Source organism: Palaemon carinicauda, chromosome 21 (assembly GCF_036898095.1).
Source record: "Palaemon carinicauda isolate YSFRI2023 chromosome 21, ASM3689809v2, whole genome shotgun sequence".
NCBI lineage: Eukaryota > Metazoa > Arthropoda > Malacostraca > Decapoda > Palaemonidae > Palaemon > Palaemon carinicauda.
The window spans coordinates 126,412,230-126,424,909 of record NC_090745.1 but is presented as its reverse complement, the minus strand read 5'-3'; positions in this window follow the sequence as shown (position 1 = coordinate 126,424,909).

Sequence of the window (12,680 nt, the reverse complement as noted above, 5' to 3'; positions counted from 1 at the left end):
TCTGGCCAGTCAGACTCCATTTCTCTCTAGCAGTCGTATTACAGCGGGTGGCTGGTGCCCGGTGCCCAGGCCAATCTACTACCTAGGAATGGCCATATATCCATGTAAGTGCACAGGCCTCCTCTCCACCCAAGCTAGGATCAGGGAGGGCCAGGCAATGGCTGATGATGACTTAGCAGGTAGACCTACAGGCTCCCCCAATATCACCCCCCCCCCCATCCTTAGCTCCCAAGGACGGTGAGGTTACAGACCCTACAAGAAACTGACACTTAAATTAATGTCCTATTTTTAGTTGAAAATATTGAGATGGGAAGTTTAAGTGTGTATGCTCAGGGAGGCCATGAATGTTAAATTTGGATCCTTACCCACGCTGTTTATGGGCTGCAATATTGCAAGGGTTAGTGTCTGGCCGGAAGGGCCATTCATTATACAACATGAATGAATGAATGAATGATGATTATCTGGCATCATGTCATCAATGGCCTATGAAGAATGCTTAATGGAATATTAACTTTTAAAAAAATATCTTAACAGTGAAACATTTAAAATCTGATATATTATTCTAACACGAGTAAGAAGGCCAGCTTCCAATACAAATTTAAGAATGCCCCTGGCATCATACAAAACATCTCCTCCAAGAATCTTGGCGAAGATGTACCTGCCATACTCATTACGAGCTTAGAGAGGAATCGTTCTGATATCCACAAGACAGGGGCGTTCAACAGGTAAATACCTAAGGGTCTTCCACACGAAGGGTGGCCACTCTGATTTGCCCGTAATTCTTCCGCTTTGAAACTATTACCAGATTAAACAGTTCAAGCCAGACAGTAGGCACAGACAGGCGAATGTATGACTTGGACCAAACGCCTGGCAGAGTGCAGTCATGTCTCAAGACTCTCAACAATAAGCACGGGCACTTCGATGATTTGCCAGTGGTTTCCTCGTCTATGACATGATCTACACTTGATCCTCACCCATACAACGAAATTGGTAACAGTGTCTGCCCGCCGTGCATTTCCTTAACAGTCAAAGGATCCAAGCAATATACCCGTGTTGTGGGTTTTTAAAAAAAAATGATATTTTTAAGTTGAGATCGTTATAAGAACGAGACTAAGTAATATAACCAAAATACCAATTATAATTACAACTACTATTTTTATTATTATTATTATATTTATTATTATAGTAGTAGTAGTAGTAGTAGTAGTACCAGCTAGGCTACAACCTTCGTTGGAAAAGTAAGATGCTACAAGCCCAAGGGTTCCAACAGGGAAAAATAGCCCAGTAAAGAAAGGAATTAAGGAAATAAATAAACGATATAAGAAATAGATGAACAATGATAATAAAATATTTAAAAAACAGTAACAACATCAAAAGACATTTTATATAAAAAACAATAAAAAGACTTCAATCAGCCTGTTCTACATAAAAAAAAAAAAACCATTTACTGCCAGTCTGAAGTTTTGTGTCGACATGTTTCCTCTGAAAACTAAAATTCTATATCCCAAATATTGCAAAACACACTGCTAACAAGAAAACACAAGGAAGATTCTGAATCAAGCCGATAGAAAGAAAGGTCTGGTGTCTTTCAAACAGTTCAAAAGGGGCCCTTGTTATAGAAAGACTTACCTGTAAAAATTGGAAAATACTCTGTGAAATAGAGAATTTAACGAACTCTGCAAAATGACCTGAATTAATTAGTTTCGACGCAAAGCCAATTAATGTGATTTATATGTCATAACCTCTGTATCGAGGTCTTCTAATGTATTTGGGTCGAGTTCTCTTGCTTGAGGGTACACTCAGGCATCCTATTCTACATCATTTCTCTTCCTCTTGTTTTTTTGACGTTCTTTATAGTTTAAATATGAAAGATTTATTTAAATATTGTTACTGTTCTTTAAAATATTTACTTATTCATTACTTCTCTTGTAGTTTACTTATTTCCTTTCCTCCCTGGACTATTTTTCCTTGTTGGAGCCCTTGGGCTTATAGCACCCTGCTTTTCAAACCAGGGTTGTAGATTGTCAAATAATAATAATAATAATAATACGTATATCCACCAGAGAGTTGCTTATGCATTTTCCGGTGTATTTTGCATCTTCCAGTCTTGGATGGTCTGGGATGCATCTTAGGTGTTTATCGAGCTTATTCTTAAACACATCTACGCTCACACACACACACACACACACCACACAGATAATGAATATATATATATATATATATATATATATATATATATATATATATATATATAAATATATATATATATATATACATATATACACACCAGGTATATTTACCAAATTGTCTGTCTCTCATATATATGTATATATATATATATATTTATATATATATATATATATATATATATATATATATATATATATATATATATATATATATATATATACATATATATAAATTCCTGTCTATTACCTCTTGTAGAAGTTAATTTACAGGCTGGATAACTTAACCATACCCATTGCTAGGGTTACGGACGTCAACCCCACCATAAGAAAAAAAAAAATAGTCCGAAAACCTCGTTAACTGTTTGAGTGTATAAACTGTATACCGAGCAATTAGTCACCCGGGTAATGCTAGTGACTTTTGAAGATAAGCGACTGATTCATAGTTTTTTTTTTCCCTTATGACACATCACGGACCTTTGATCAGATCTTATCTTTCGTATCGTTAGCTGTCGTTTTGCTGGACAAATATTATGGTTTGGGAAGCATTTCGTGGGTTATTTTAGTGATTCGTTGATTTTGAATGGTAGAAGGTTATCTTTGCCTTGTTTTTCGGTAGTTGAGGGTACACTCGGCCACACTATTCCATCTAATTTCTCTTCCTCACAATAATAATAATTATCAATAATAATGATAATAACTATTAACATTATTATTAATAATAATTATTATTATGATAATTAATCACATTAACAATAATAATTAATAATAACAATAATTATTGTTAAAGTTTTAGTAGTTTATATAGGAAATATTTATTTCAATGTTCTTAAAACATTCCATTTTTCCTTGTTTCCTTTCCTCACTGGGCTATTTTCCCTGTTAGAGTCCCTGGGCTTATAGCATCCTGCTTTTCCAACTAGGGTTGTAGCCTACCAAATAATAATAATAATAATAATAATAATAATAATAATAATAATAATAATAATAATAATAATAATAATAATAATACTTGTCTGTGAGGTAGATTTTGAGAAGGTCACCACCTATCCAAACCAGGCCATTGCAAATGCTCGTCAACTGGGAGCCACATTTTACTATGTCCAAGTGAGTGTAGGCCGCATATACACGAAATATTACTTGCCCAATATATACTGCTGTTTTTGCAATTCTTCCTTGTTTTATTTGTCTTATGAAAGTTCACATAAAACTGACATCTCTCTCACTATTTCCCAATGATGATAACAATGATTACTGGTATAAATAATTGTAGTTCATAATTTTTCAGTAACATATAAAAGTCTCGGGGCCGCACAAACCGCCAGTTGCACATGTCTGCTTCAAAGATTGCTACATACACTACGCCATCCGCGGAACACTGTAGGAAAAGGTTTAAAGCTTTTGGGTGCTACATTCCATAATATACAACTACGTTGCATATCTTTCTGTATCATTGTTCCTTCTCCCATAACTGTCTATTTTTATCTTTGCTAATAAAAACAGTTTCTTAACATCGTTTCACCTCAAATTCAACATAGAATCCTTCTGGTCGAGCTTACACAAGTTAAGGAATGTGATTGTCAATATAGTTGAATTACATTATTATTATTATTATTATTATTATTATTATTATTATTATTATTATTATTATTATTATTATTATTATTATTACTTGCTAAGCTACAACCCTAGTTGGAAAAGCAGGATGATATAAGCCCATGGGACCAAACAGGGAAACTGGTTGAAAAAATATGTTTATTATCTTAGGGGTAATTTGTAAGTATTGCACCCTGACCTCGAAAAAGACTGTGAACTAAGTGAGGGCCGGAAAGTCTTGACACTCGGAATGCTATGCAATGTACGTAAGTTATGTAGTCTTCTTTTACAATATAAAGAATACTGTATAACAGTAAGGAAGACAAATGAGTGTTGAAAGACGAAAATTACAGAAATTATATAAAGTTGAGTAAATACTGTTGAAAGAGACACTGTGTAAAAAAGGCGGTCATTGTAGATAATCATCAAGGATTCAAAGTTGTACCAAAGGGATCAGGTTCTGTCACGATGTCTCTGGTAACCTTGACGGTTTATCAATGCCAAAAAAACTTTTTTTTTCTTTTTTTTTCATTGGCAGAGAAATCCAAACACGCTATTTTTGGCGCAACTGTTCGTTAAAAAACACATAAGCATGAAATTAGAATTGTGGAATTGAATACACTTGCATTGTTGCCAGATATCAATATGATTATAACATACATGTTTAAAATTTCTCCGTGAGGGTTGATGATCAAGAATCTAAAAAAAAAAAGATCCATAGTCAGTATTTATTAATGTTAACTGTAATGTACCCATTGAAAAAAGCTGTAAAGCCTTTTGAAAAAAAAAATTATAAAATAAATTACTTCTGAAATCTCTCTCTCTCTCTCTCTCTCTCTCTCTCTCTCTCTCTCTCTCTCTCTCTCTCTCTCTCTCTCTCTCTCTATATATATATATATATATATATATATATATATATATATATATATATATATATATATATATATATATATATAAAGATTACCGGTACTAGTCTACGGTTCTGCTACATATACCCAAATAATAGTAGATACCCAGAAGAAACCTTTCCGTTACTTCCGATTCTTCTATTAATTCCAATACTTCACCATTTCACTTATAAAGCTTTAATAATTCAAGTAATTATTTGTGTTAATAACATCTATATATATGTGGTTACCTCCCCTACATGGGTTTTCACCAAGAGCTCCATTGTCCCATCCTTTCTGATCTAATTCTGTTCCACTGATGAAAGATAACTAATCTATGGGAGTTCCTAATTCATTATTCATCAAATAATGCCACGTGCCCTTATAATAACTGATTATCCTCCCCTATTTTAGGGTACTGATATCTTTTGTCCAATTGTTCAACATGATTTAGAGAGAAGGTTTCCTTGAAAAGTTTTGATACACAAAAGGATAAAGGTTTTGTCAAAATTTGTTAATGATTTAGTGGTAAGCTTCGAAGTTGAATTGGAGAGTTACAAGGAGTTACGAAGATTTTGGATGTTTCAAAGACTTATTAGTCAATCCGCGGAGACTCCATTTGCTCTTGGATAGAACGATTTCGTTTAAACAATTGGAGACTTTTTATGATATTGTCTAACTTATTCTTGAATTCATTTACCGTTTTACTGTTCACTACACCCGTTGGAAGTTTGTTCCATGTATTTAATATTTTGTATGTCAAGAAATTACCTTATTTAGTGGTGTTGGAGAGAGGGAGAGTTATAAGGAGTTACAAGGATTCTGGATGCCTCAAAGATTTTTTAGTCCATCCGCGGAGACTCCATTTGCTCTTTGGTAGAGCGATATAGTTTAAGCATTTAGAGAGTTCTTATGATCTTGTCTAACATATTCTCGAACATGTTTACCGTGTTACTGTTTACTACATCCGCTGGAAGTCTATTTCTATTTGCTATTTTGCATGCAAAAAAATTACCATATTGATTGGTGTATCTTTTCAATTCCAGTTTGTATCCGTTACCTCTGTACTGATTGTGAAGAGATTGTTGTAATCTACATTTGTTATTCCTTTAAAGAATTTTGGATGCCTCTATTAACTGTCTTCTTAGTCGTCGAGAGAGAGAGAGAGAGAGAGAGAGAGAGAGAGAGAGAGAGAGAGAGAGAGAGAGAGAATTTTGTTATTCTATTAAAGAATTTTGAATGCCTCTATTAACTGTCCCCCTAGTCGTCGAGAGAGAGAGAGAGAGAGAGAGAGAGAGAGAGAGAGAGATTTGTTATTCCTTTTAAGAACTTTGAATGCGTCTATTAACTGTCCCCTTAGCCGTCGAGAGCGAGAGAGAGAGAGAGAGAGAGAGAGAGAGAGAGAGAGACAGAGAGAGAGAGAGAGAGAGAGAGAGAGAGAGAGAGAGAGAGAAAGAGAGATTTGTTATTCCTTTAAAGAATTTTGGATGCCTCTATTAACTGTCTTCTTAGTCGTCGAGAGAGAGAGAGAGAGAGAGAGAGAGAGAGAGAGAGAGAGAGAGAGAGAGAGAGAGAGAGAGCAATTCATTTTATCCAGATATATGTACCGTAGGTCAACAACATCTCATGTCCAGATAAGAAAACATACCTTATCCACTACCACACGAGGTACGTGGCCCACCTAATGATAATCAAAGTTCAAGACACAAAGCTCGGTTGCCACACCGACCGACTACGAGGGTGATCGATACGATATAAATGTAGAGTGATTCATTTATTGGGTAATACAATGTAAGATTAAAACAGTCATGTCCAAGGGCCCAAGAAATACATAATTTTCTTGTTCTATTTGTAAATGAGAACATTTGGAGCCCTTGGGCATATGGCATCCTGCCTTTTCAACTAAGGTTGTAGCGTAGGTAGTAATAATATTAATAATTATAATAATAATAATAATAATAATAATAATAATAATAATAATAATAATAATAATAATATTTTTCGTGTAATAACACGCATACCTGTTTATAGGCCAACGTCCAAAATTAATGACAAATAATTACTATTACACAAAAATATAATGACTGAAGAATTATAACATTTCCCTTTTGATTATCTATGGAGGCTTTTCTATATATATATATATATATATATATATATATATATGTATATATATATATATATGTGTATGTGTGTATATATATGTATATATATGTGTATATATACAGTATATATACACACACACACACACACACATATATATATATATATATATATATATTCCTCATACGCCTATTGACGCAAAGGGCCTCGGTTAGATTTTGCCAGTCATCTCTATCTTGAGCTTTTAAATCAATACTTCTCCATTCATCATCTACTTCACGCTTCATAGTCCTCAACATAACTCGTTTAATTTACTTTAATTAAACGGGTTACTTGCTGCTCAAAGAACAAATTGTATTTAATACTTCAGAATAACACACAGTAACCAAATTCGGAGTTACAGTCAAACAATAATCGACAACTCATCTTTATCAGATAACGACACCATATTTTAATCATCCACTACAACTACATATCTCTGGGGTCCCCAATAGGCCTCTGTTGTTTTTAGATTGGCATTTGAACTCGCTTTTATCGTAAGCCTTATCACATAATGTACTTTTGATATCTTGTTTTTTATGCCAATCAATTATTTGCCGATTGGTTACCTTAATATTTCTATAAATTTTCAAACAGCATTTTCAATGGCCGTTTATATAAAGAAACCATTAGTCATTTTTTTCTTTTATTACGAAATATAGATTTATAATTTCTGCAATTAAAAATATTGTACATACTTCATGATATATTTACATTAATAAAATTTGTAATTCGTCTTATCTCCAAACTTACCACAAACCCGGAAACAAATTTTGACAAAAACCGTAATGCTTTGTGTATCAAAAAATTCCAAGGATGCGTTTTATCCGAGTCATCATAAGCCATGAAAAAAAGATATCACTAACCTAAAAAACATCATCATCATCTCCTCCTACGCCTATTGACACAGAGGGCCTCAAAAAAGATAGGGAAATCAGATATTACACACACACAAACACACACACACAGAAAAAAAAAAGACATTCTTCGATAAATAATTAAGTACTTTGTTAGATTAGCTATCTTCCAGAGGCACTAGAATAGCAAGGATGGGACAATGGAGCGCTCTCGGGGAAAACCAATGTTGCCGAGTATAAAAAAATATAATCTACATCTACGGTTAGATTTCGCCAGTCGTCTCATCTTGAGCTTTTCATTCAATACTTCTCCATTCATCATCTCCTACTTTACGCTTCATAGTACTCAGCCATGTAGGCCTGGGTCTTCCAACTCTTCTAGTACATTGTGGAGCCCAGCTGAAAATTTGGCGAAATAATCTCTCTTGGGGAGTGCAAAGAGCATACCCAAACCATCTCCATCTACCCCTCATCATCATCTCATCCACATATGGAACTCGAGTAATCTCTATTATAGTTTCATTTCTAATCCTGTCCTGCCATTTAACTCCCAATACACAAAAATATACATAGATGATATTGAAATAAATAGTTACTTGAACCATCAAAGTTTTATGTGTGAAATAATGAAGTATTGTAATAAATAGAAGAACCAGAAGTAATGGAAAGGTTACTTCTGGGTATCTGCTATTATTCGGGTACAGGTGTACCTGAAGCCCTGTCTACATGATTGAGTATGCCCGACGGGCAAACAGTGATACCAAACCACAATAGTTAGTAAGAATGAGGGTTAATGACGTTAAAAGCGGGAAAACCACAGACAGGGATCTGGCATCATACAGTGTTGCCAGATCCCTGACTTTAGTTTTCCTGCTTCTGACGTCATCAACCCTCATTTTCACTAACTACTGTGGCCTGGTATCACTGTTTGCCTGTCGGGCATACTCAATCATGTGGACAAGTCTTTACCCGTTTCTAGTTAATTAAAATATTAATTTTCATAGAAATTAGGTATGGGAGATCTGTCTATGTATTTACACTGTTAAAAATTTGCATTAAAAAGCGGTAAATGTTTGGCAACATTTATTCAAGGATTTTTTCAGTTTAAAAACGGAGATATTGACGCAAAGGAGTGATATTACGGTCACCAACCCGTAAAATATAAGAACAAAGTATGGTAAAATTACGGTTGCCTGTATTTTACTGAGAACAGTATAATTTTACAAAGAATTTCCGATTAAAATCCCGTTTTTTAACAGTATCTCTAAGAGTTGAGAGTTTTAGTGGCTTTACTACTAGTAACCCTAACTTCAAACATTCTGATAAAAGACCTTAGTAGTCTACATAGTGTTTCTTTTCAAAGCCTCATTCCCTGATGATGATTTTATTATTATTATTATTATTATTATTATTACTTTCTAAACTACAACCCTTGTTGGAAAAGCTGGATGCTATAAGCCCAGGGGCTCCAACAGGGAAAATAGCCCATTGAGGAAAGGAAACAAGGAAAAATAAAATATTTTAAGAATAGAAAAAAACATTAAAATAGATATTTTCTAAATAAATTATAAAAAAATAACAAGACAAGAGGAAGAGAAATAAGATAGAATATTGTGCCTGAGTGTATCCTAAAGCAAGAGAACTCTAACTCAAGACAGCGGAAGACCATGGTACAGAGGCTATGGCACTAATATCTGCCATTAATCATGAAAAAAACAAGTAGGACGAAGACACGAACATTTGTCCAAATAATGATGAATCTCTTAATGTCACTATAATAACCAAAATAATCTAACTAAGACAACTGCAATAGAATTTTGAAGAACTATATTTCTATTTCGCAGAAATACTGTAAGTTCTGGCCGATATGGTTACGTCCCTGACTGGTGAACGCATGGGGTTCGAGTACCGCTCAAACTCGTTAGTTCCTGTGGTCGTTGCAACCTCACCATCCATGTGAGCTAAAGATGGAGGTTTGGGGGAGCCTATAGGTATATCTGCTAAGTCATCAGCAGCCATTGCCAGGCCTTTCCTGGTCCCAGCATGGATGGAGAAGGGGCTTGGTCGCTGATCATATGTATATATGGTCAGTCTCTAGGGCATTGTCCTGCTTAATAGGGTAATGCCTCTGCCATTCATGAGTAGCCTTTAAACCTTTAAACTTGTAAAAGAAAGATAGGTTTTAATCAGTTTATTATAGATTTTCCTATCTGGTTGTGACGATTGTTGAAATGATGGGAATAAGAATGTGGTTTACTTGCTTCTCCGATGATAAATACATTCTTAAGAGAAGTCACTCTTCGGCATTAATTGCGTTCTTTTTCTTGGTCAGGTGTCAGCTGACACTGAATAATATCAAGAACGGAGGAAGGAGGAGAGAGAGAGAGAGAGAGAGAGAGAGAGAGAGAGAGAGAGAGAGAGAGAGAGAGAGAGAGAGAGAGAGTTACAAGGAGTTATAAGGATTTTGGATGTCTCAAAGACTTTTTTTAATCCACCCGGGGAGACTCTATTCGCTCTTGGGTAGAGTGACTTGGTTTGAACGATTCGAGAATTTTTATGATTTTGTCTAACTTATTCTTGAACTTGTTGACCGTGTTATTGTTTACTAAATTCGCTGGAAGTCTGTTCCACGTATTTGCTATTTTGTATGTAAAGAAATTACCCCCAATGAGTGGCGTTCGAGTGCTGTATCTTTTCGATTCCATATATATATATATATATATATATATATATATATAGAGAGAGAGAGAGAGAGAGAGAGAGAGAGAGAGAGGAGAGAGAGAGAGGAGAGAGAGAGAGAGAGAGAGAGAGAGAGAGCCGGGTTGAGGATAAATAATCATACAGACAGACAAAGAATCATGTGAGCAATAACACGGACCTACCCCGAGAAAACAATGCTGATCTTACTGTTCCTCAGTTTCGACATTCTTTGTTCTTGAGATAGCATACAGAGTACATTTAAAAAGCAGTAACGAGAAGAACTGGGAGAAAATATAATGTTTCTGTTCAAAAGCAAATTACTTCACGATATTTCCGCATTTGGCAATTCATATATTTATTTTAGAATATATGAGTTTGTACAGTAGATACGCGTTCGTGTATGAACCTAGAATGTATTCTGGTATATGCAAATATGGAGTTGTGAGTATGTACATACACACACGTACACACACACACACACACACATATATATATATATATATATGTATATATATATATATATATATATATATATATATATATATATATATATATAATCTAATGTACGAAATAAATAAAAGTTAATGCTATGGGATATGTTCAAGTAGGTCCATGGCAAAGCTACTTAAGTCTCCTTGGCTGCTTGATACTTTTTATAGCAGGATTGGAAAGGGATATGAACTAGCTTGAAGGATGGATAAACATGATTGAGGATGGCATGGTCTTGGGGAGAAAACGGAGAACTGGGATTAGTAGAGATGCTGAAGTAGTGTGACTGCTGAATCTCTTTAGCGGGTATGTTGATGCGGTTTTTACAGTGAAAAATCTGTCCGTCTCTCTGTGACAATTAAAGGAAAGAACTTTGTAAGGAAAAGAAAGCATACATATGTGTGTTTATTTGTGATCACATCACATGAAGGGATATAAATGATAGAAATACAATGATGAATGGATGTTAATCGCGAAAACAGCTTACGCAAATTCGATTTACACTAAGTTAAGAAGTGTAAGAGGTAGATTCACTGTATAAGGGAAGAATGAAATAGATATTAATAAAGAGTTGGTTGGGATGTTGGATAAGTGCTGATGATGCATTATTCAATTAATAGTGGCGATAAATAAAAAAGACTAAGTGGAAAAAATACATATGAAGTGTAGCTTGTTCATTGATGCTGATAAGGACAGCGACTTCCTCGCAGAAAGTAAATGTTACAGAAAGCAACATAAATGAAGAAAATTATTTGCTATGGAGTTGCGAATATGACTGGAATGGTGATCATTACAAACCAAAAGTTAAAACCTTCAAAGAAACTGTTTGACCCAAAGGTTGTGGTGGCCTGGTGGTAGCGTCCTTACCTGGTGTTTGCCATACTGGGGTTCGAGTCACGCAAAAGCTCGTTAGTTCCTTTGGTCGCTGCAACCTTACCGTCCTCATGAGCTAAGGATGGGGGTTTTGGGGAAGCCTATAGGTCTATCTGCTGAGTCATCAACAGCCACTGTCTGGCCTTCCTTGGTCCTAGCTTGTGTGGAGAGCGGGCTTGGGCACTGATCATATGTAATATGGTCAGTCTCTAGGGCATTGTCCTGCTTAATAGGGCAACGTCACTGTCCCTTGCCTCTGTTATTCATGAGCGACCTTAGAAACCTTAAAAGGTAAATTCAGAAGTTCGAACTTGCAGGAATTTTTTTTTTTTTTTTTTTTTGGTTGACATAAGTCTCCCTTCATAGTTTATATATGACAGATCAACAGTATTTTAACGATGTTACTGATCTTATAATATTTCAATATTTTATGCATTACTTGCCATATATAGTTTATTTATTTCCTTTATTTCCTTTCCTCACTGGGCTATTTCCCTTGTTGCTAGCCTATGGTTGTAGCTATTTTCCCTGTTGAAGCCCTTGGCCTTATAGCACTCTGCTTTTCGAATTAGAGTTGTTGTTTAGCTAGTAATAATAATAATAATAATAATAATAATAATAATAATAATAATAATAATAATAATGACCTACTTTTCAGTAGTTTGAAATTAAGGATGAGATGATTTATATGGGTTATTTGCTTGTTAATATTAAGGAGAACAGCTTTCAATTGTCTGAGCTACTAAATACACATATCTATCTATCTATCTCTCTATCTGTCTATCTATCTATCTATATATATAATATATATATATATAATATATATATATCTATGTATATATATATATATATATATATATATATATATATATATATATATATATATATAAATACACACACACACACATATATATACATATATATATACATGTGTGTGTGTTTTTGATTTT